The 22,252-nt window shown below is 36.2% G+C and overlaps 1 non-coding gene across 1 annotated transcript; it reads left to right on the top strand.

The window, feature by feature from the left end:
- Nucleotides 1-9,586: 9,586 nt before the first annotated feature.
- TRNAC-ACA lies at nt 9,587-9,658 on the top strand. The gene has a single exon. It is a non-coding gene; the product is annotated as a tRNA-Cys (tRNA).
- Nucleotides 9,659-22,252: the final 12,594 nt, after the last annotated feature.

Raw genomic sequence — 22,252 nt, 5'->3', positions numbered from 1 at the left:
TAGCAGAGAAAAACTTAAAGTCGCTATAAATTCTTTCACAAAAGAAAAAGACAAAATAAGATGGATAAAAGCCATTCCAGACAGGATAGACAGAAAAAAGAACTGTAGGTAAGCTGTACCTTAAATAATGACAAAACCAATTAAATGGTTTCCTCCATCTAAACTTCCATATCATAAAACAAAGAAAAGAGGCTGAGGTTGACATTTTCTGAGAATGGTTTAGCTTCAAAAGCTGTATCATGATAAGCCTCATAATTAACTTGGATGTTAAAACCAATGGTTCATTATAATTTCAGTTGTTTTTTTAAAAAGGTATGTCATATTCTGTCCTGAGAGTGCTTTTATATATACTTTATTGTAAGTTGAAGGGGGAGAAAGTAAATAGAGATTCCTGCAGAGATGAAGTGTATACCAGACGCTTAGAGCCAGAGAAATGATCTTAGAGAGAGATGTGATAAATTTAGTATTATAAAAATCTCCACTTGAGAGTGACAGGAAATTGAAACAAAGTGTAAAGAAAAAGTGCAGTCTTTAAAGGTCCATTTATAAATGTCACAGTATCAAGGAAACCTATTTCTAAAGGCAGAATTTCAATTCATTTTGGTGTTAGGTGTCAGTGACAAGGGACACAGGTCAATCCTTAGTCAATGACAAAAGGCAAACGAATGGCAAATATTTATAAATATACTAAACTACTCATGGAAGGTCATATAAACACCAAGTAATTTTAAACTCAACCCTGAATGGCATAATTGCTTATTACTCATCCTGACCTTAGAAAAGAAATTCATCTTTAGTATCAGCAGCAGGACCTACATCTTTTCCTTTGTCCAGAAGGACTTGTTGAAGCCCCCTTTTTTTTCAGTTTAACACAAAAATTGTGTTACAGGAAGTAAAATAAGAGTAATTTGTAAGTAATATAGTTGTTCTTTCAAAGGATAAAACTCCTTACCCTAGATAAAGATATTCTTCTACAATACTTATAATAATAGTTAAAATGACATCCTTAATTTTGAAGAATAATAATTCTGTCCCTGCTATAACTTTTTAAGGTAGCATTATTATGTAATTCTTACTAAATTCAATAGAGGAATATTTTCTTTGGTCATTTTTTTCTTATGACAATAATATATTTTCAAGGAAAAACAAGGATATGATTTAAAATGATGAAATTTATCAAAAAATCATTATCCAGAGACGATCATAGTTAACATTTTGGTGAAATTTCTGTTCATTAATTATACTTAACAGGTATAATTGTTAGTATATTTCGACGTCAGAATCATGCCATCCATGCTATTTGGTAGTCTATATTTCTTTTTACTTAATGCTATGTAATAATAGATTTTTTCAAAGTGCTGTGATTAATATGATTGTCAAATACATCATAGGTTTATAATGAAAAAATTCTACCTTTATAATGAAAAAGTTCTACCTTTTCATGACCAAAATTTTCTCTACTACCTACAGATATATATTATTGATATTAATAATCCAAGTACTACTAATCTTACTTTTTATGAAGATAATTCTCTAGTTACAACTAAAAAAATAAAAATACTGTACCATGATTTGTCATCACCAAAGCACATATTTTTATGAGTTTATAATAATTATTTTATAGTTATGAATGAAAAAATGGAAAGAATTAAGAACTAAAAAGCACCAGGGATATTAGTTAAACTTTATACAAAGAACAATGTTCCTTTTAATGTAGAGTTTGGGCCTTATAGAATATCTATACTTCAGTTTTCAAACAATTCCATCTATCACCAACAGAAGCAAACTTAAAGGCAGATTTTCTACAAATTAAAAAACATAAAAAAAAAAAACGGCATATGCATTAGGGAAACATAGCTAGTAAAAGAATAAAGTATAAAAGTGTTAATGCCTCTTTTTATATATTATATATATATATATATGTTTAAAGATAAAATGCATTCTATTTATAGAACATTAACGATGATGCAGAAGAAAAGCTTTCTGACATGTATCAACTCTCCAAAATCTATTTTTGCTGTAGCCACACATAGTGGAACTAGTATGATGTTTTCATTTAAATTCCATAAATCCTTAAAGACAAACACTGACAGAAGTACTCTTAGTTTCTGGACAGGGCATAGGAGATTGAACCTGTACCAGTTCACCTAAATTGGGACAGAAAGAAAAATTACTTAGTTTTACCAGATTTTTTGTTCCCTCCTGATTTCTTGGCTAGGGAAGAGAAACTTTCTAGAAAGAAGCTGCTATTAATATTGGTATTACAGCTTGATTGTAGTCCATACATTCTTAATTGACTGTTTTTATCTGAGTCAATGAACAAATATTCAAATCTTCCTATTTCTCTTTGTGGACAAGTTTTTGATAAACATGATTGCTAAGCATTCAATGAGATTATCTTTGGAATTTGAAAGACACAGTGAAAGCAATCAGGAGTATATTTCTGTTAGATGATTTTATGGGAAATAAAGGAATTTTTGACTCACATTTTTATGCTAAGCCCCAGAGGTTTTCTATTTTGCTAGTAGGTTAGAGTTGTTTCACCTGGTTTGAAAATGGATGATTATTATCCAAAATGTATGATGGAGACTTTTAATATAGTGCTAAGTAGAGGCAAAACTAATATTAAGATGCTAAGATAATTTTAATGTTTTTGATCTGTAGTCTCGTGGTAGACTTCATATAGAAACAATGCAACTATCTTATGAAATATGCATTTTTCAGTTCATGGTTTTTCTGAGAACATTAGAAATGTTGAATGTAGCAGAATTCTTTTTGCTTCACTGTGAAAGTCAAGACAACCCTAGCTATTGTTCTATGCATATGGAATATTTTGGAAGCTTGAAGGTGCCATTTAATAGGGCTTGCATCATTTCATTTAAAATGCAAGGTCTGTTTCTCCTTGTTGACAAGAATTGGCAATTAAAGTCAATTAAGAAGAAATAGAATTAAAAAATTGATTAGGCTTTATGTGCTCGATGAGTTAACTTTCTCAAAACAAGTCTAGGTTTTAATATTTTTATTTCCCCAAAAGTCATAAGCATTCTTATTGTTTTTCTCATTTATAAAGGGAAATGACAGAATCTATGATCCCCATATCCCTGGCCTTCATTATTAATTTAATGAGCTATGCTACAAACGGATCAATTTTTTGTCCTTACCTAAGCATTTACACCAAGGAAACCACAAAGATCACAACTCTTGCGTGGCATTCTGCAGTATCTTCCTCCCTATTAACATAAACTTTGTAAGTCAACAGCATTTGTTAAACTCCACCACTTGCAAAACACTCTGTTACGTATTATGATGTGATGCAGGGGAATTCAAAAATGCAGCTCTTGTACTTTCAGGGGTTTATAATCCATGTTTATGCAGAATTTTTCTCACAATGCCATTGATAACAGTGCATTCTGCATGTTTTGTTTTCCTTTTTTGTTTCAAAGTGAAGCATGCAACTGTTTAAAATCAGATGATACATAAAGATTTCAGTGAATAAACTTACCCCCTTTTTCCCCCTGACTAGTCCTCAGTCTATCATTTATTTTTCTGATTCTTCAAATTCTTAACTCTTTGCCTAAATATCATGTTTATAGTGCTCTTTGGTTAACCAGCTATTAAGCATCATCCATTTATAGACTGTAACAAAATAGCTAGATTTTTTAAATGTATTCAGTTTTCACTTCTCTCTCCTATTATTTAGCCATGTTTCTTGTCAACTTTGCTTTTTTAATCATTGAATTGTTCATTTTAAATAAAATACTTAAGATTATTGTCTTAATCTGCTTGGGCTGCAATAACAAAAATATTATAAACTGGGTGGCTTAAACAATAGAAATCTATTTCTTGCAATTCTGGAAGCTGGAAAATCCAAGATCAAGAGCTGGCTCATTGAGTTTCTGGTGAAGCCCTGTTCCTGGTTTGCAGGTGGTCATCCTTTCTCTGTGTCCTTACAGGGTGGAGATAGAAAGCAAACTTTCTCTATTTATAAGATACTTGCTTCCCTGGTGGCTCAGAGGATAAAGTGTCTGCCTACAATGCAGGAGACTCGGGTTCGATCCCTGGGTTGGGAAGATCCCCTGGAGAATAAAATGGCAACCCACTCCAGTATTCTCACCTGGAGAATCCCGTGGACAGAGGAGCCTGGTGGGCTACAGTCCACAGGGTCACATAGTGTCTGACATGACTGAGAGACTTCACTTTCACTTTCACTTTCAATCTCTTCATGAGGACACCACCTTCACGCCCACATCTACCTGGAATTACCTTCCTATGTCTCCATTTGTAAATATCCTATTGGAGATTAGAGTTTCAACATATAAATTTGGGAGGAGGGTAAACATTTAGTCAATTACATTTGTATTTTTTTTAACTCCTCAATCTGTAAGGCAAGTGTACAATATTTTCTTTAGTTAGCCTCACTCTCCAACAACCTTCCAAATTGTGTCATTTATATCTTCATAACACTCCAGTTATGACCAACTTAGACAGCTGAACTGAACTGAGACAGCTTATTAAAAAGCAGAGATATTAGTTTGCCAACAAAGGTCCATCTAGTCAAAGCTATGGTTTTCCCAGTAGTCAGGTATGGATGTGAGAGTTGGACTATAAAGAAAGCTGAGCACTGAAGAATTGATGCTTTTGAACTGTGTTGAGTCCCTTGGACTGCAAGGAGTTTCAACCCGTCCATCCTAAAGGAAATCAGTCCTAGATATTCATTGGAATGACTGATGCTGAAGCTGAAACTCCAATACTTTGGCCACTTGATGTGAAGAATTGACTCATTTGAAAAGAACCTGATGGTGGGAAAGATTGAAGGCAGGAGAAGAAGGGGATGGCAGAAGATGAGATGGTTGGATGACATCACCAACTCAATGGACATGAGTTAGAGTAAGCTCCAGGAGTTGGTGATGGACAGGGAGGCCTGGTGTGCTTCTGTCCATGGGGGTGCAAAGAGTCACACACGACTGAGTGACTGAACCGAACTGAACTGAAAACTCTGGTTCAACTTAGCACTATCCTGCTCCATTCATTTCTTTCTTACACATGCAGAATTTCAATGCACTGGTTTAAACTTTTCTCTTGTCAAGATTTAAAGCTTTATATTCTATTGTGTGGGTCTTCTCTGGTGTCTCAGTGGTAAATAACCCTCCTTCCAATGCTTGAGATATGGGTTTGATCCCTGGGTCAGGAAGATACCCTGAAGAAGGAAATGGCAATCTGTTCTGGTATTCTTGCCTGGAAAATCCCAGAGAGAGAGGAGCCTGATGGGCTATAGTCCATGAGGTCTCAAAAGAGTCAGATGCAACTTAGCAACTAAACAACAACAACCCCAATTATTATATTCAAGGCTTGAAAACATTGCAATGGCATGATTTAATATTAGTAAACATACACCAAATTATTACTCACTGTGGAATCTTCCCACAACTCCACAAGCAGCATCCTGAGATCAACATCATAATTTGATAAGACTTTTGTTACGGTGACATGGCTTTGTTATCCTCAGGGGTAATGCCCTCTTACTTCTTACAAGGTGCCTTTGCTCAAATAATGCCATATTTTAACTATTTTTCTATTTTAGATGATTACTTCACTGTGCAGTTTTTGTTTTTTCTTTGTTATCTTTATCAATCCAGGCTTTTACTTATACTGCCTTTTAAATAAAAATAATTCCACTTTTAGTCTTTTTTGGGGGACTTTCTTTTTAAAATTTATTTATTTATGTTTAATGTATTTATTTATGTTTATTTAAAATTTATGTTTAATTTAAGGATAATTGCTTTATAATATTGGTTTGATTTCTGCCATACATCAACCTGAATTAACTGTAGATGTACATATGTCCCCTCCCTCTTGAACCTCCCTCTCACCTCCCACACTTTTCCATGCCTCTAGGTAATTATAGAGCCCTAGTTTGAGTTTGCTGAGTCATATAGCAAATTTCCATTGGCTACCTATTTTACATATGGTGGTGGTATTTGCTTTCATGCTACTCTCTCTATTCAGCTCACCCTCTCCTTCCCACTTTTATTTTTAATGGTAGTCTTCTTGGGCCAAATGATTCCTTTCTAATTTATGTCAAATGAAAACACTAACTCATCTCTTATTCAGAAATTTCTCTCTTGTGTCATTCCTTGGTTGATTCTAAGTTTATTGCAAAGAACATCTTCATTTTTATTTTACTTAAGTATTTTCTCAAAAAAAATTATCAAAAAGTGAATATAGGATGTAAGCAATCTCTTAATGTACACTTAATTACCGTAGAATTTTAGGTCTTGAAGTGATTTTCCTAGTGCATAGAAAATTTTGTTCTACTGTCAGCTTCTAATGCATAGGATGGCTAACTGACTTTAATTACATTTTACTCACATGTTACTTTGAAGATTTATTTTGTTTTACTGTCTGAAAACTGTTTTTTCTATCTTTGGTGTTCAAATATGTCACAGAAATATGGCTATAAATGATTCCCATCCTGCTCAGCATTCAGTGAATCTTTCCTTACTATCTTTTTATTTACGTCCCTAAAAGAGGAACTATATAACACACAGGGATATGATATTGCTATGATTGTTTTCAGTGGAAACACTCATGTAACCAATACCAAGTTGAATAAAAAAGTTTCAAATACCACTGAAACGCCCTCTTTCCACTGAAGGTTTTACTGCCTAAAACTTTGTGCTAATTATTTTCTTGCTTTGCTTTGAAGTTTTATTTCATGATAGATAATAGATATGCAGATGACCCTCTGTATGTAGCTTTTCGGGTCCACTTCTATGTGCATGTTTTCCAGTAAATACATACTAGACACACTCCTCCTTGGTTTAATCTGTGGGTGGAAAGTCTCAGATGCCAGGGCTACATAAACATAAATATCTACATGGATCTTTGACTGCTATAGGTTGGGCACCCCGGCCCCTACATTATTCAAGGATCAACTCTCATTATTTTTGAAAATGATACAAATAAAATCATACTGTATAATTTCTTCTGTTACTATACCTTTTTATATTCATTTTATTCCCAGATAGATCCATATTAAGCTATGTAACATTTGTCCCTTTGTTTCTACTGTGGCAAATTATTCCACTTTCTGAATAGACAACAATTTATTTGTTTTACTGTGTATGGACATTTGAATTGCTTCCAATGTTTTACTATTGAAGTAATATAGCTGAAAACATTTTTATGTAATCTTATGCACAGTTGAAATGCATTTCCGTTTATAAACAAGGTTTTGTCTGCTACATGCATCTTCCATTAAATAGGTTAAATACAGTTAATTCCATAAAGTTTTCAGTCTCTGACTTCTTCATTTTTGAAGTATGGTAACTATGAAAATATGCCTCATTACTAAGGAAGTTCAGGTCTAATTCAAATGATCATTATCTAAATATATTGTCTTTTCTTCATGAAATGCCTGTATATCTGTCCATGGTTTTACTATGTGTTCTCTCTCCCTTTAAAGTGTTTTTTGTTTGTTTGTTTGTTTTTTAATCTTTGTTGTTGTTTGGTACCTAAGTTCTGTCCAACTCTTTGCAATCCCATGGACTATAACCCACCAGGCTCCTCTATCTATGGAATTCTCCAGGCAAGAATACTGGAGTGGGATGCCATGTCCTTCTCCAGGGGATCTTCCTGACCCAGGGATTGAACTCATGTCTCCTGCATTAGCAGGTAGATTCTTTGCGACTAAGTCACCTAGGAAGTCCTTTTCAATATCTTTGTTCATGACAAATCATTAAATTATATTTCCAGACTTTGATTCTTATCAGCTTAAGGGCTGTGAATATATTCTCTTAATTCATGAAAAATCCTTTGATTCTTTTCATTTCCGTTTTATGCTCTGGTGAACACAGCATCTCTATTTAGAGAGCCATGCATCCCAAAATTGCTTTATGAAATGTCTTGTTTACAAAATCTTTTTCTATCCTTCTCAGTCATAACAGCTTTCTACTATATTTCTTCTAAATATTAAAAGTTTTATTCATTTAGAATACTCTATACCCTCTTGAATTAATTTTACAGTATAATGTTAACTAAAGATCCAAATTCATTTCTCCTTATAACCAATGTGCTAGCCTCATCTATTTGTTGTTTTCCAGCTTTTTAACTGCAATACCAAACCTGGCATAATACGTTGTTTCCATATTTGGGTGAATCTACTTTTTAGCACACAGATCTATTGATCAGTTAAACTTCACCCTTTTGTAGGGAGACACAGTCCTTCATGGGTCTCCCTCAAGATCGTATTTTCAGGAATGTACGTCTCTGATCCTGCATTTTTAGAGCCATTTCTCATGGCTGTATTTGCAACCAGCAGCCTTGAGAGATGAGGGAATTTCACCTTTGGATACAAATTCTAGGCTTAATTGCTATTTGCTATAAAATGAGATGACTTCTCCTATAATACAGTCCTATATATATACAGAAATCTTTTTAAGCCCTCCTTGTCCCTTTTATTAGACTTGGAAGAAAGAGATACTGATGCTGCTTGCTGTGTCATGAATACTGATCTTTTGTCTTTAACCCAGAAATATTGTATATTCTGCCAGCAGCCATCAAAGAGACATAAACTAACTTATTAGCTTATCAGGTGGCACTGGTGGTAAAGAACCACCAGAAGATGCAAGAGCTACTGGTTTGATCCTTGGCTCAGGAAGATCCCCTGGAGGAGGGCATGGCAACCCATTCCTGTATTCTTATCTGGAGAATCTCATGGACAGTGGGGCCTGGCGGGCTACAGTCCATGGGGTCACAAAGAGCTGGACACAACTGAAAGGACTTAATACACACATGCCAAAACCACTTTGCAGATTTTTTTTCTATAATGGATTTAGCTTTAGCTTATTAAAACTTCATTCATCCATACTGGGTCTATGATTGAAAACTAAAGATCAGTTTGAAAAGAAATTCCATGTTGAGGTACTTGTATATTTTCACCTATAAATGAAATGTCTCCCAAGCTATTTAACAGCAATTTTAATAAATTTACTTAGCATTCTCCATCAAAAACTCCATCAAAAACATACAATGTTTTTGCTATATTTATTTCTAAGTATTCTATTTTGTTCAAATTACCTTCAGATCTTCTTATTCCTTTTAGGAGCACTTTTAGTTAATGGATTTTTTTTAAGAAATGAATCTTTTTCAAAATTATTCACATAAAGTTGTTTATAACATTCCCTTACTATCTTTTTCATGCCTACTGGATCTTTAATTATAAACACCTATTATATCTGCTATTGGTAACTGATACTGTGTACTTTTTCCTAGTTTCTTAATCCATTTATTAGTGGATTATCAATTTTGATTATTTCAAAGAATCAATACTGGTCTTTGGTAATTTTCTGGTATTATTACTATTAATAATAAATATGTATATATATAAAAACAGTAAAAAGCAACACTACAGAAAATTACCAAAGACTAGTATTGATTCTTTGAAATAATCAAAATTGATAACCCACTAACTAGATGGATTAAGAAATTAGGAAAAATGCACACAGTAGCAGTTACCAATAGCAGATATGATAGATGTTTATAATTAAAGATCCAGTAGGCATGAAAAAGATAGTACTATTGGGCTTCCCTGGTAGCTCAGATGGTAAAGCATCTGCCTACAATGCAGAAGACCTGGGTTCGATCCCTGGGTAGGGAAGATCCCCTGGAGAAGGAAATAGAAACCCACTTCAGTATTCTTGCCTGAAGAATTCCATGGACCGAGGAGCCTGGTAAGCTATAGTCCATGGGGTCACAAAGAGTCGGACAGGATTGAGCTACTTCACTCACATTAGTACTATTTACTAGGCATATTTGCTTTAATTATCTTTTTCTGCCTTTTAAATGTGACAATTTCGACATTTTACATTTCAGACCTGTATACTATTCTTATATAATTATGTAAAGCCATAAATTGGTCTGTCAGTGCTGTCTGAGCTGTATTACATGCATTTTGGATGAGCTCCAACTAGTTTCATTTCCCATAAGCCTAAAGAAATTCCTTTAGCATATCCTATATTGCAAATCTGCTGGTGATGAAATCTGTTGGCTATTATTATTAATTTTTATACTGTAAAATGTCTTCATTTTAGCTTGCTGAAAACACAATTCTTGGTTCAAAGGTTATTTGGTTATTTTTTTTTCAGCAATTTAAAGATGCCATTACACTGCCTGCACAATTTCAATATGTTGTCAACATGTTTCAGAACTGTCGTTTACCTTATTGAAAGTATCATACTCTTTCAGTGCTTTGAAAATATTTTCTTTGAATTTAGTTCTAGCTTATGCTTTGCCTAGGCATGCTTTTTTTTTTTCTTTTTTATCCTGCCAGTTATTTTGTGAACTCCTGAAATCTGCCAATTTATGTTTCTCACCAAATTGGCAAATTTCCTGCCATTATTCCTATAAAAATGACTTTTTTTTTTCCCTGCCACATTGCCTTTCTTTGGTCCAAAAGAGTTTAGTTGCCCATGGGTTAGACTGTTTGATATCACTCTCAGTACCTTAGTTCTTTATAAAAACTTTCCTTGTGTTCTCCATTTGTAAACATCACTCTCTGCATCTGTTGCCATATGGTGTCCTCCTTGTACGTCTGTCACTGTGTCTCTTCTCTTCTTACGCCAGAAATATCGAACTAGGGCCCACTGTGATCCAGAATGAGCTCATCTAAAATTGATTGCATCATCAAAGACCTTATTTCCAAACAAAGTCTAATTCACAGATACTTAATGTTAAGACAGCAACATATCTCTTCTGGAAAATGTAATTCAACACATATACATGGTGTTCCAGGAGGAGAAAAATAGACCAATTAACCAATACAAAGTACAAGACTTTGGAAATTGTGCCACATGAGGATTCACTGGAGATAGGATTTAATAATCAGCTCTTATTGTTCACACTAGCAATGACCATAATTATACTAATTAATAGTAACCCAAAATGGCTGTGATAATATATGGGATCAAAAGGACCATAAGATATATGTAAGCAAAATTAAATATTTGGCTAAACAGTTAGTCTTTGAATGGAATGGAATGCAAATATTTAAGAGGAATGCTAATGTTATTGCTTACAGGATGCCTCAATGTCTTGCAAAACAAAGGACATTTCAAGGAACATGATATAAACTTTTAATGATGAAGTAATTTGCTTTAAAAAGAAACTGTGGAAAGTAATATCAAAATATTCCTTTAAAGATAATTTTATTATCAAAGGTTCAGTTCAGTCGCTCAGTCATGTCTGACACTTTGCAACCCCATGAGCTGCAGCACTCCAGGCCTCCCTGTCCAACACCAACTCTCAGAGCCTACCCAAAGTCATGTCCATTGAGTCGGTGATGCCATCCAACCATCTCATCCTCTGTCGTCCCCTTCTCCTCCTGCCCTCAATCTTTCCCAGCATCAGGGTCTTTTCAAATGAGTCAACTCTTCGCATCGGGTGGCCAAATTATTGGAGTTTCAGCTTCAACATCAGACCTTCCAATGAACACCCAGAACTGATCTCCTTTAGTATGGACTGGTTGGATTTCCTTGCAGTCCAAGAGACTCTCAAGAGTCTTCTCCAACACCACAGTTCAAAAGCATCGGTTCTTTGGTTGTCAGCTTTCTTTATAGTCCAACTCTCACATCCATATATGACTACAGGAAAAACCATAGCCTTAATTAGATGGACCTTTGTTGGCAAAGTAATGTCTCTGCTTTTGAATATACTATTTAGGTTGGTCATAACTTTCCTTCCAAGCAGTAAGCATCTTTTAATTTCATGGCTGCAGTCACCATCTGCAGTGATTTTGGAGCCCCCCAAAATAACGTCTCTCACTGTTTCCACTGTTTCCTCATCTATTTCCCATGAAGTGATGGGACCAGATGCCATGATCTTAGTTTTCTGAATGTTGAGTTTTAAGTCAGCTTTTTCACTCTCCTCTTTCACTTTCATCAAGAGGCTCTTTAGTTCTTATTCACTTTCTGCCATAAAGGTGGTGTCATCTGCATATTTGAGCTTATTGATATTTCTCCTGGCAATCTTGATTCCAGCTTGTGCTTCATCCAGACCAGCATTTCTCATGATGTACTCTGCATATAAGTTAAATAAGCAAGGTGACAATATACAGCCTTGACATGTTCCTTTTCCTATTTGGAACCAGTCTGTTGTTGATGTTCAGTTCTAACTGTTGCTTCCTGACCTGCATATAGGTTTCTCAGGAAGCAGATCAGGTGGTCTTGTACCTTTGTCAAAGGTACAAGTACTAAATTAACAAGTAAAGCTATTACTACAGTAATATATTACAAATTATAAATATTTTCTAAGATGAACATAAAAACATTAAAATATTTATTCTTATACATCCAAAGAATTGTTGACATTAGTAAATGAGACAGCTTTATTTTTGCAGCTTATAATTGAATCTTACAGTTTTCATATTTAATCAAAAGGTTTTTTCTCCTGAAATGATACTTACATCTTTGCAAAACATTTTGATTTCATTACTTTTATTTTTCATCCATACTTTTGAAAGAATATAATGTTTATCTTCTAAAATTTCAACAGTTACCATAGACATTATAATTGAAAATCTTCATGAAAATATATGCTAAGGAAAAGAAAAACTCAATCTCTCATTCTGAATCTATACAGTATGAATTTGAAGGCAGGTTTGATTTTATTTGCCTAACTAGTTTTCTTACCGGAGAAGGTAACGGCACCCCACTCCAGCACTCTTGCCTGGAAAATCCCATGGACGGAGGAGCCTGGTAGGCTGCAGTCCATGGGGTCACTAAGAGTTGGACACGACTCAGTGACTTCACTTTCACTTTTCACTTTCATGCACTGGAGAAAGAAATGGCAACCCACTCCAGTGTTCTTGCCTGGAGAATCCCAGGGATGGGGGAGCCTGGTGGGCTGCCGTCGCTGGGGTCGCACAGAGTCGGACACGACTGAAGCGACTTAGCAGCAGCAGCAGCAGCAGCAGCAGCAGTTTTCTTACATTTTAATATCACTCATTTTAAATACTTACTGTAGATGTCTCTAATGATAGCTTGAATATGCATGTCTTACCAAATGATGAATTATTCAGAAATAGGCTATAATAATACCAGAATTAATCCATTTAATTATTCTAAACCTTACTTAGTTAAATTCTTTTAATGTGGCTCAGTGGTCTGGTCTGCCAAGCAGGAGTCACAGGTGATCCCTGGGTCAGCAAGATCATCTGGAGAAGGAAATGGCGACCCACTCCAGTCTTCTTGCCCAGGAAATCCCATGGACAGAGGAGCCTGGCAGGCTACAGTCCATTGGGTAACAAAAGAGCTGGACGTGACTTAGAGACTAAATAACAACAACAAAAAGAAATCAAGGCTAAGTGAGGGGTTATAGTCTTTTACATTCTATCAGAAATTTATTATTGTTTGGTAGCTAAGTTATGTTCGACTCTTTTTTGTCCCCACAAATCATAGCCTGCAAAGCTCCTCTGTTTGTGGGATTTCCCAGGCAAGAATACTGGAGTGGATCATCATTGCCTTCTCCAAGGGATCTTCTAGACCCAGGGATCAAACTTGCATCTCTTTCTTGGCAGGTAGATTCTTTACAACTGAGCCACCTGGGAAGCCCCTAAATACAAATGAAATCTTACTGTGTTTGAGGCAAAATTACATGCTATGATGCAAACACTAAGTAACAGTTCCATGGAGGTAGGTATCCAATCAATACGAGGTTTTGGAAAAAATAAAAAATCCCAGAAGAGAAAAAGCTACACTTCCATATCACAGCTTTCTATTAACCTAGAAATATGCAAATATAAAGCTATCAGGGCATCAGAGAATAGATAGCTGAATGGCATCACTGATGCAATGGACATGAACTTAGACAAACTACAGGAAATAGTAATGGACAGGGAGGCCTGGGGTCCTGTGGTCCATAGGATCACAGAGTCAGACATGACTGGGTGACTGAACAAAAACATGCGAATATAAATGTATTAACTCTGCTTTGAACAATTCCTAGTAACAAGTTTTATCAATAGCAATGACCAACAGCTCATATTTTTAAATTATATTTAAAATTTAATAGTATTTCAAGTTTCCCAACTCAGAATAATTTAAAAATGACACAATACAGTAAATAATTTCCACAAATTAAAAAATACATATTTTTATTATGTGTGGCATTTTTTAAACTGAAAGTGTATTAAAAAGTTGTACCCTATGGCAGTGGATGTGGAAATGACTTCAATGAGATAGAAACTACAAAGCAGATACCTTTCAAAATAAATTATATGGCTATCAGGAATGAGAGAGGGAGAAACAGGTGCAAATGACAAGCTGATGTTGAATTAATTGATGCTTTTCATGATAAATTTAAACAAAGCAAACCAGCATGCTCTGCTGCCACTCTGTAGGAAGAGTTGCTAGTAAGTTTTATTCCACAGATTGTGAAGCTGTAATAAAGCTTAAGAAGACTTTTGTATATATAATAAATTAATTACAACCAGCATATAAAGGTTACACTTCTAGAGGTTTCCTAGGTAGAATTCATAAACATGGGAATAACATAGCTAACTCTGTGCATAACTGCATTACACGTAATGAAACACTGAAGTAATGTTTAATCAAGCAAGCATAACTGGAAACTGACCCTGAGAAAGAAAAACAAAAAACAAAACAGGAATGAGGGAGTAGGAATTTTTGCAATTGGATGGGCTTTAGCGTTTAGTCATTTAGCTAAATGTTTAATATTATGCCCCAGAAGTTGGTGAATAATGGCCACATTTAGCCTGTTTCCTGTTTTGTCAGTAAAACTTGTGGAAACACAACCCCACCTAATAGACACCTAACTGACATTGCTGTAGCTGCTTTCACAGGACAATAGTTCAGTTCAGTTCAGTCGCTCAGTCATGTCCGACTCTTGCAACGCCATGAATCAGCACGCCAGGCCTCCCTGTCCATCACCATCTCTCGGAGTTCACTCAGACTCACGTCCATCGAGTCAATGATGCCATCCAGCCATTTCATCCTCGGTCATCCCCTTCTCCTCCTGCCCCCAATCCCTCCCAGCATCAGAGTCTTTTCCAATGAGTCAACTCTTCACATGAGGTGGCCAAAGTACTGGAGCTTCAGCTTTAGCATCATTCATTCCAAAGAAATCCCAGGGCTGATCTCCTTCAGAATGGACTGGTTGGATCTCCTTGCAGTCCAAGGGACTCTCAAGAATCTTCTCCAACACCACACTTCAAAAGCATCAATTCTTCGGCGCTCAGCCTTCTTCACAATCCAACTCTCACGTCCATACATGACCACAGGAAAAACCATAGCCTTGACTAGACGGACCTTAGTCGGCAAAGTAATGTCTCTGCTTTTGAATATACTATCTAGGTTGGTCATAACTTTTCTTCCAAGGAGTAAGCATCTTTTAATTTCATGGCTGCAGTCACCATCTGCAGTGATTTTGGAGCCCCCCAAAATAAAGTCTGACACTATTTCTACTGTTTCCCTATCTATTTGCCATGAAGTGATGGGACCAGATGCCATGATCTTCATTTTCTGAATGTTGAGCTTTAAGCCAACTTTTTCGCTCTCCTCTTTCACTTTCATCAAGAGGCTTTTTAGTTCCTCTTCACTTTCTGCCATAAGGGTAGTGTCATCTGCATATCTGAGGTTATTTATATATTGCAAATGTTATTGATATATTGATATATTGCAAATGTTTTCTGGTTAGGACCAAATTTAAAGGACAATAGTAGAGTCCAGTAAATTTGGTCCTAACCAGAAAACATTTGCAATCCTTGTTCTCAACTTTAAATTGAGCCTAAATTTTCTATTCTATTCCTTTAAAGATTGGGGAGTTTTTAGTAGATAAAAGTGCATGATCAAAATATTATGGAACTAAGAATAAAACTGTTTTCTGGATGGGAAAAATCTGCCTGACTTGATTCAACATAAGTTTTCAAATATTTATCTGGTACTTACTATATAATTAGCATCATAATAAATAGAAATGATTATAAGAATTTAAAGAATTTACAATCTGGATAAGACACATGATACATCATTATGATAAATAAAAGAATCATGAATGTTATATAGTCAGTTTTTAAGTGAAATAATTTTTATTAATGATATGTAAGAAAAAGCATAAATATACTATTTTATCATAATTATGTAAAGTGCCCATAAGTCACTCTCCCAAGGAAAGATGACAAAATCCTTTTAGAAATAGTAGGTTTGCCAAACATCTGTTTGTGCTTACATAATCAAATGCTTGCCCACTTTTGCTTATTTGTGTGTTCTTCATAATAATACACACTATAAGATGCTTAATTAATAAAACCTTTTTCTAATACAAAAATAACACATTAGGTTGTAGGTTATCCTGTTTTAACATACATTAGAAATGATAAAATTACGCTCTTTGCTCTCAATTCTGCATCTGCTTATGTCCCTATTAATCCTTCTATTGGTTACTTCTGCTCCGACTTTATCTGCATAGTGCTAGTATTTGAGCTTCTTTGGAAATAGAAGGTAAATCATACATTTCCCTCCTACATTGTCTGTAAATACAGGCTTCATCTTCTGGAGGTCTCACAAAGGTTCAAGGAGAAAAGGCGCTGTTCAATCTGTAAGAAAGGAAAGCCTTTTCTATACCTTTTCTTCATCCCTTCTATATCAGACTTCACTCCAGCTTTGTTATCCTAGTTGGGTTATTTGCCATGTTTATGTTTGTGGGAATATATGGGGCCAGGTTCATGAATAAATGGTGTGATTTATCATCTAACCCCCAGTGTGGTTATCAGAGAGGTATACAATTAAAAATCCACTTCCTTATATATAAACATAGGCATAAATGTACTTATATTCTTCCCCACTGATTACATATAATTTTGGAAGTTATAGATTAGAACAGTGTTCCATTGCCCTTGATAAAATTCAGACAATTATGGAAAAGAAAACATGCTAAGCCATATCACCCATTTAGATGACATTGTTGTGAAAATTAGGGAATTCCTTCCTGAAAGTCCATTACAGTGGCTCTAAAATTTGAGACAGGTGATTGCACTGATAAAAGGTATAAACTTGGAAAGGATGAAATCCTAAGGAAAGCCAAGCAGTTTGGCAAGAATTTAAATCTATAATCACTTATTGACACCTATAATATGCTAGCACAAAATATAAGGAATTTTTTATTATTAAAACTCATCCTTCATTGTCTTAGTATGTCTGAGATGGTAACAATATACCATAGAATAGGTAGCTTCCAAGCAAGACTTATTTCTCCAAGTTATGGAAGCTGGGAAATCCAAGATCCAGAGGGCTGATGGATTTGGAATCTCTTTCATATACCCTTCTTTTTTCATAGAAAGCCTTCTTTCTGCTGTGTTCTCACAGTGTGAAAGGGAGATATCTGGAGCCTGTTTTATAAGGGCACCAATCTTATGTAGGAGGGCTTCACCCTTATGACCTAATCACCTTCCAAAGGCCTCACTACCATCACCTTGAGGCTTCAAAATTTAACACATGGATTTGGGGAGGACACAAACCTTTTGATCTATAGTTTTAATATTTTACACACTAGACAAGCAGGGAACATTTCCTTACTTGCTAAATCAAGCTAACAAAACTGATAAAAATCATGACAAAGACAGTATAAAAAAAGAAAGAGACTGGTATTTTTCATGTGAAAAGGTGCAAAAATCCTAAACAATAAAAATAAAGAAAGAAATAAAGATGGAAAAAAAAAAAAAAAAAGAACCTCATTAAGAGACTGATGGTAAAAGCCCTGAGTTTAGACAGTTTTTCTGTTACCACCATTATTGGAAACATCAACAGGCACAGTTCCAAGGCTGTGAAAATGAGAGCAAAGCAGCTACACCCTCTGAAGGCCATCAGAAAGTCTATTCACCTAAAAAATGGTCATTTTTCCTGCAAATTTTTTTCTTAAACTTGTCAAGTGCTTTCTGCAGGCTCTTGCCCTAGAAATATCACTTTCTTTACATCTCATGATGGAAGACTGTGGGACCCCAGCAACAATTCCTAATTTAGAGACTGGATGGGACTGCTAACTCAAGGGGGTGGTAGCTACACTCATGAGAGTAAGCAGTCTTTGTAACCTTAGTAAAAGCAAAGAGCAAGAGAGGAAAGCAGAAAAAAAACCAACAACAAAACAAAAACGGTGGGGGGTGGGGAGGGAGAGGTTGGGGAGGAAGACTTACAGAAAAGCAAATGAAAAAGAAGGGAAAAAAACAAAATTTTAGTGACTAATTCTTCCCCTGCATTTGGTAAGAAATACAGAAATGGGCCCACTGGGAAGAAAAAAGGAAGCAAACCAAAGTAATAAAATCTACCTATCATAAAGTTGGGAAATTCTAGATAACAAAAACTTGAGCTAGTTTTGTAATGTTTGAGTGAGACAGCAGAAAAATATATCCCAAATAATTTACTTGACATAGATTTATTGTAAAGCTAAAGATGATTAAGTTTCAGCAATTTTCATTCCAAAGTAAAATTCTTGCGAAGTCAGTGAGGGGTCCTAAAAATGCATGTACATAGCAATATGCTTAAATTTTTCTGAAAGGAGAGATATTTTAACCATTATACATTACGAGTATTGTCATTTTGTACTCTTTCTTCAAGATTAATAGAGTTTTGCCAAGAGAACACACTGGTCATAGCAAACACCCTCTTCCAACAACTCAAGAGAAGACTCTACACATGGACATCATAAGATGGTCAAAACTGAATCAGATTGATTATATTCTTTGCAGCCAAAGATGGAGAAGCTCTATACAGTCAGCAAAAAACAAGATGGGAGCTGACTGTGGCTCAGATCATGAACACCTTATTGCCAAATTAAGACTTAAATTGAAGAAACTAGGGAAAACCACTAGACCATTCACTTCAGTTCAGTTCAGTCGCTCAGTCATGTCTGACTCTTTGTGACCCCATGAATCGCAGCATGCCAGGCCTCCCTGTCCATCACCATCTCCCGGAGTTCACTCAGACTCACGTCCATCGAGTCAATGATGCCATCCAGCTATCTCATCCTCTGTCGTCCCCTTCTCCTCCTGCCCCCAATCCCTCCAAGCATCAGAGTCTTTTCCAATGAGTCAACTCTTCGCATGAGGTGCCCAAAGTACTGGCGTTTCAGCTTTAGCATCATTCCTTCCAAAGAAATCCCAGGGCTGATCTCCTTCAGAATGGACTGGTTGGATCTCCTTGCAGTCCAAGGAACTCTCAAGAGTCTTCTCCAACACCGCACTTCAAAAGCATCAATTCTTCGGCGCTCAGCCTTCTTCACAGTCCAACTCTCACATCCACACATGACTGCAGGAAAAACCATAGCCTTGACTAGACGGACCTTAGTCGGCAAAGTAATGTCTCTGCTTTTGAATATACTATCTAGGTTGGTCATAACTTTTCTTCCAAGGAGTAAGCGTCTTTTAATTTCATGGCTGCAGTCACCATCTGCAGTGATTTTAGAGCCCCCAAAATAAAGTCTGACACTGTTTCTACTGTTTCCCCATCTATTTCCCATGGAGTAATGGGATCGGATGCCATGATCTTCATTTTCTGAATGCTGAGCTTTAAGCCAACTTTTTTCAGGAATGACCTATATCAAATCCCTTATGATTATACAGTGGAAGTGAGAAATAGATTTAAGGGACTAGATCTGATAGATAGAGTGCCTAATAAACTATGGACGGAGGATCGTGACATTGAACAGGAGACAGGGATCAAGACCATCCCCATGGAAAAGAAATGCAAAAAAGCAAAATGGCTGTCTAGGGAGGCCTAACAAGTAGCTGTGAAAAGAAGAGAAGTGAAAAACAAAGGAGAAAAGGAAAGATATAAGCATCTGAATGCAGAGTTCTAAAGAATAGCAAGGAGAGATAAGAAAGCCTTTCTCAGTGATCAGTGCAAAGAAATAGAGGAAAGGAACAGAATGGGAAAGACTAGAGATCTCTTCAAGAACATTAGATATAGCAAGGGAATATTTCATGCAAAGATAGGCTTGATAAAGGACAGAAATGGTATGGACCTAACAGAAGCAGAAGATATTAAGAAGAGGTAGCAAGAATACACAGAAGAACTGTACAAAAAAGAGCTTCACAACCCAGATAATTACGATGCTGTGATCATTCCTTGCTCACCTAGAGCCAGACATCCTGGAATGTGAAGTCAAGTGGGCCTTAGAAAACATCACTACGAACAAAGCTAGCGGAGGTGATGGAATTCCAGTTGAGTTGTTTCAAATCCTGAAAGATGATGCTGTGAAAGTGCTGCACTCAATATGCCAGCAAATTTGGAAAACTCAGCAGTGGCCACAGGACTGGAAAAGGTCAGTTTTCATTCCAATCCCAAAGAAAGGCAATGCAAAAGAATGCTCAAACTACCGCACAATTGCACTCATCTCACATGCTAGTAAAGTAATGCTCAAAATTCTCCAAAGCAGGCTTCAGCAATATGTGAACCGTGAACTTCCATATGTTCAAGCTGGTTTTAGAAAAGGCAGAGGAAGCAGAGATCAAATTGCCAACATCCGCTGGATCATGGAAAAAGCAAGAGAATTCTAGAAAAACATCTATTTCTGCTTTATTGACTATGCCAAAGCCTTTGACTGTGTGGATCACAAGAAACTGTGGAAAATTCTGAAAGAGATGGGAATACCAGACCACCTGACCTGCCTCTTGAGAAATCTGTATGCAGGTCAGGAAGTAACAGTTAGAACTGAACATGGAACAACAGACTGGTTCCAAATAGGGAGAGGAGTAATTCAAGGCTGTATATTAGATCGTGCTTATTTAACTTCTATGCAGAGTACATCATGAGAAACGCTGGACTGGAAGAAGAACAAGCTGGAATCAAGATTGCCGGGAGAAATATCAATATCCTCAGGTATGCAGATGACACCACCCTTATGGCAGAAAGTGAAGGGGAACTAAAAAGCCTCTTGATGAAAGTGAAAGAGGAGAGTGAAAAAGTTGGCTTAAAGCTCAACATTCAGAAAACGAAGATCATGGCATCTGGTCCCATCACTTCATGGCAAATAGATGGGGAAACAGTGGAAACAGTGTCAGACTTTATTTTTGGGGGCTCCAAAATCACTGTAGATGGTGATTGCAGCCATGAAATTAAAAGATGTTTACTCCTTGGAAGGAAAGTTATGACCAACCTAGATAGCATATTCAAAAGCAGAGACATTACTTTGCTGACTAAGGTCCATCTTGTCATGCTATGGTTTTTCCCGGGTCAAGTATGGATGTGAGAGTTGGACTCTGAACATAGCTGATCGCTGAAGAATTGATACTTTTGAAGTGTGGTGTTGGAGAAGACTCTTGAGAGTCCCTTGGACTGCAAGGAGATCCAACCAGTCCATTCTAAAGTGTTCTTTGGAAGGACTGATGCTAAAGCTGAAGCTCCAGTACTTTGGCCACCTCATGCGAAGAGTTAACTCATTGGAAAAGACTCTGATGCTTGGAGGGATTGGGGGCAGGAGAAGAAGGGGACAACAGAGGATGAGATGGCTGGATGGCATCACCGACTCGATGGATGTGAGTCTGAGTGAACTCTGGGAGATGGTGATGAACAGGGAGGCCTGATGTGCTGCCATTCATGGGGTCGCAAAGAGTCAGACACAACTGAGCAACTATTGAACTGAACTCTTTCTTCCTTTCCTCCAAGAGAGCATTGCAGGGCTTAAAGACTATTTTAAGGATTTGGCTAAGAAGTTATTGAGTTGAGAACAGATTTCACTCAGGATTATTGAGATTTATTTATGGGATTCAAGATCACTCTGTGTGCTGTTCTGTAGTAGCTATGGATAGGAAGTGGTTTACAAAATACTCCTATCACAATCATGCCTATTTACCAGATTTATGACACAAAGATGCAGGACTAGAGACATACTAACATAAAATCATAAGCTAGGGCATCTAGAACTAGAAGTTTGATGTTCAAAGAGAAGCTTGGTCATTTTTCATAAATGTTTATTAAATATCTTCTCTGTGAAATAAATTGTGCTAAGGAAAGTATTTGTAGCAGTGAACAAGACAAAAACAGTCCTTGTCCTCTGTAATATAGAAAGCAAGACAAACACTGAATTACTGATAAGCAGTTATTTAATACTATGCTACAAAGAGAAATTCAGAGTACCTTGAGCTCATGTAATAGAATAGATCTGTTCCCCAAAGACAGGTCAGGGATGATGATAAGGGAAGAGTTTATTTAGGAAATGAGCTGTGAGCCCACTCTGCAGTATGAGT

Source organism: Oryx dammah, unplaced genomic scaffold, assembly GCF_014754425.2.
Source record: "Oryx dammah isolate SB20612 unplaced genomic scaffold, SCBI_Odam_1.1 HiC_scaffold_11081, whole genome shotgun sequence".
NCBI lineage: Eukaryota > Metazoa > Chordata > Mammalia > Artiodactyla > Bovidae > Oryx > Oryx dammah.
This window is presented reverse-complemented; position numbering and strand designations above follow the sequence as displayed.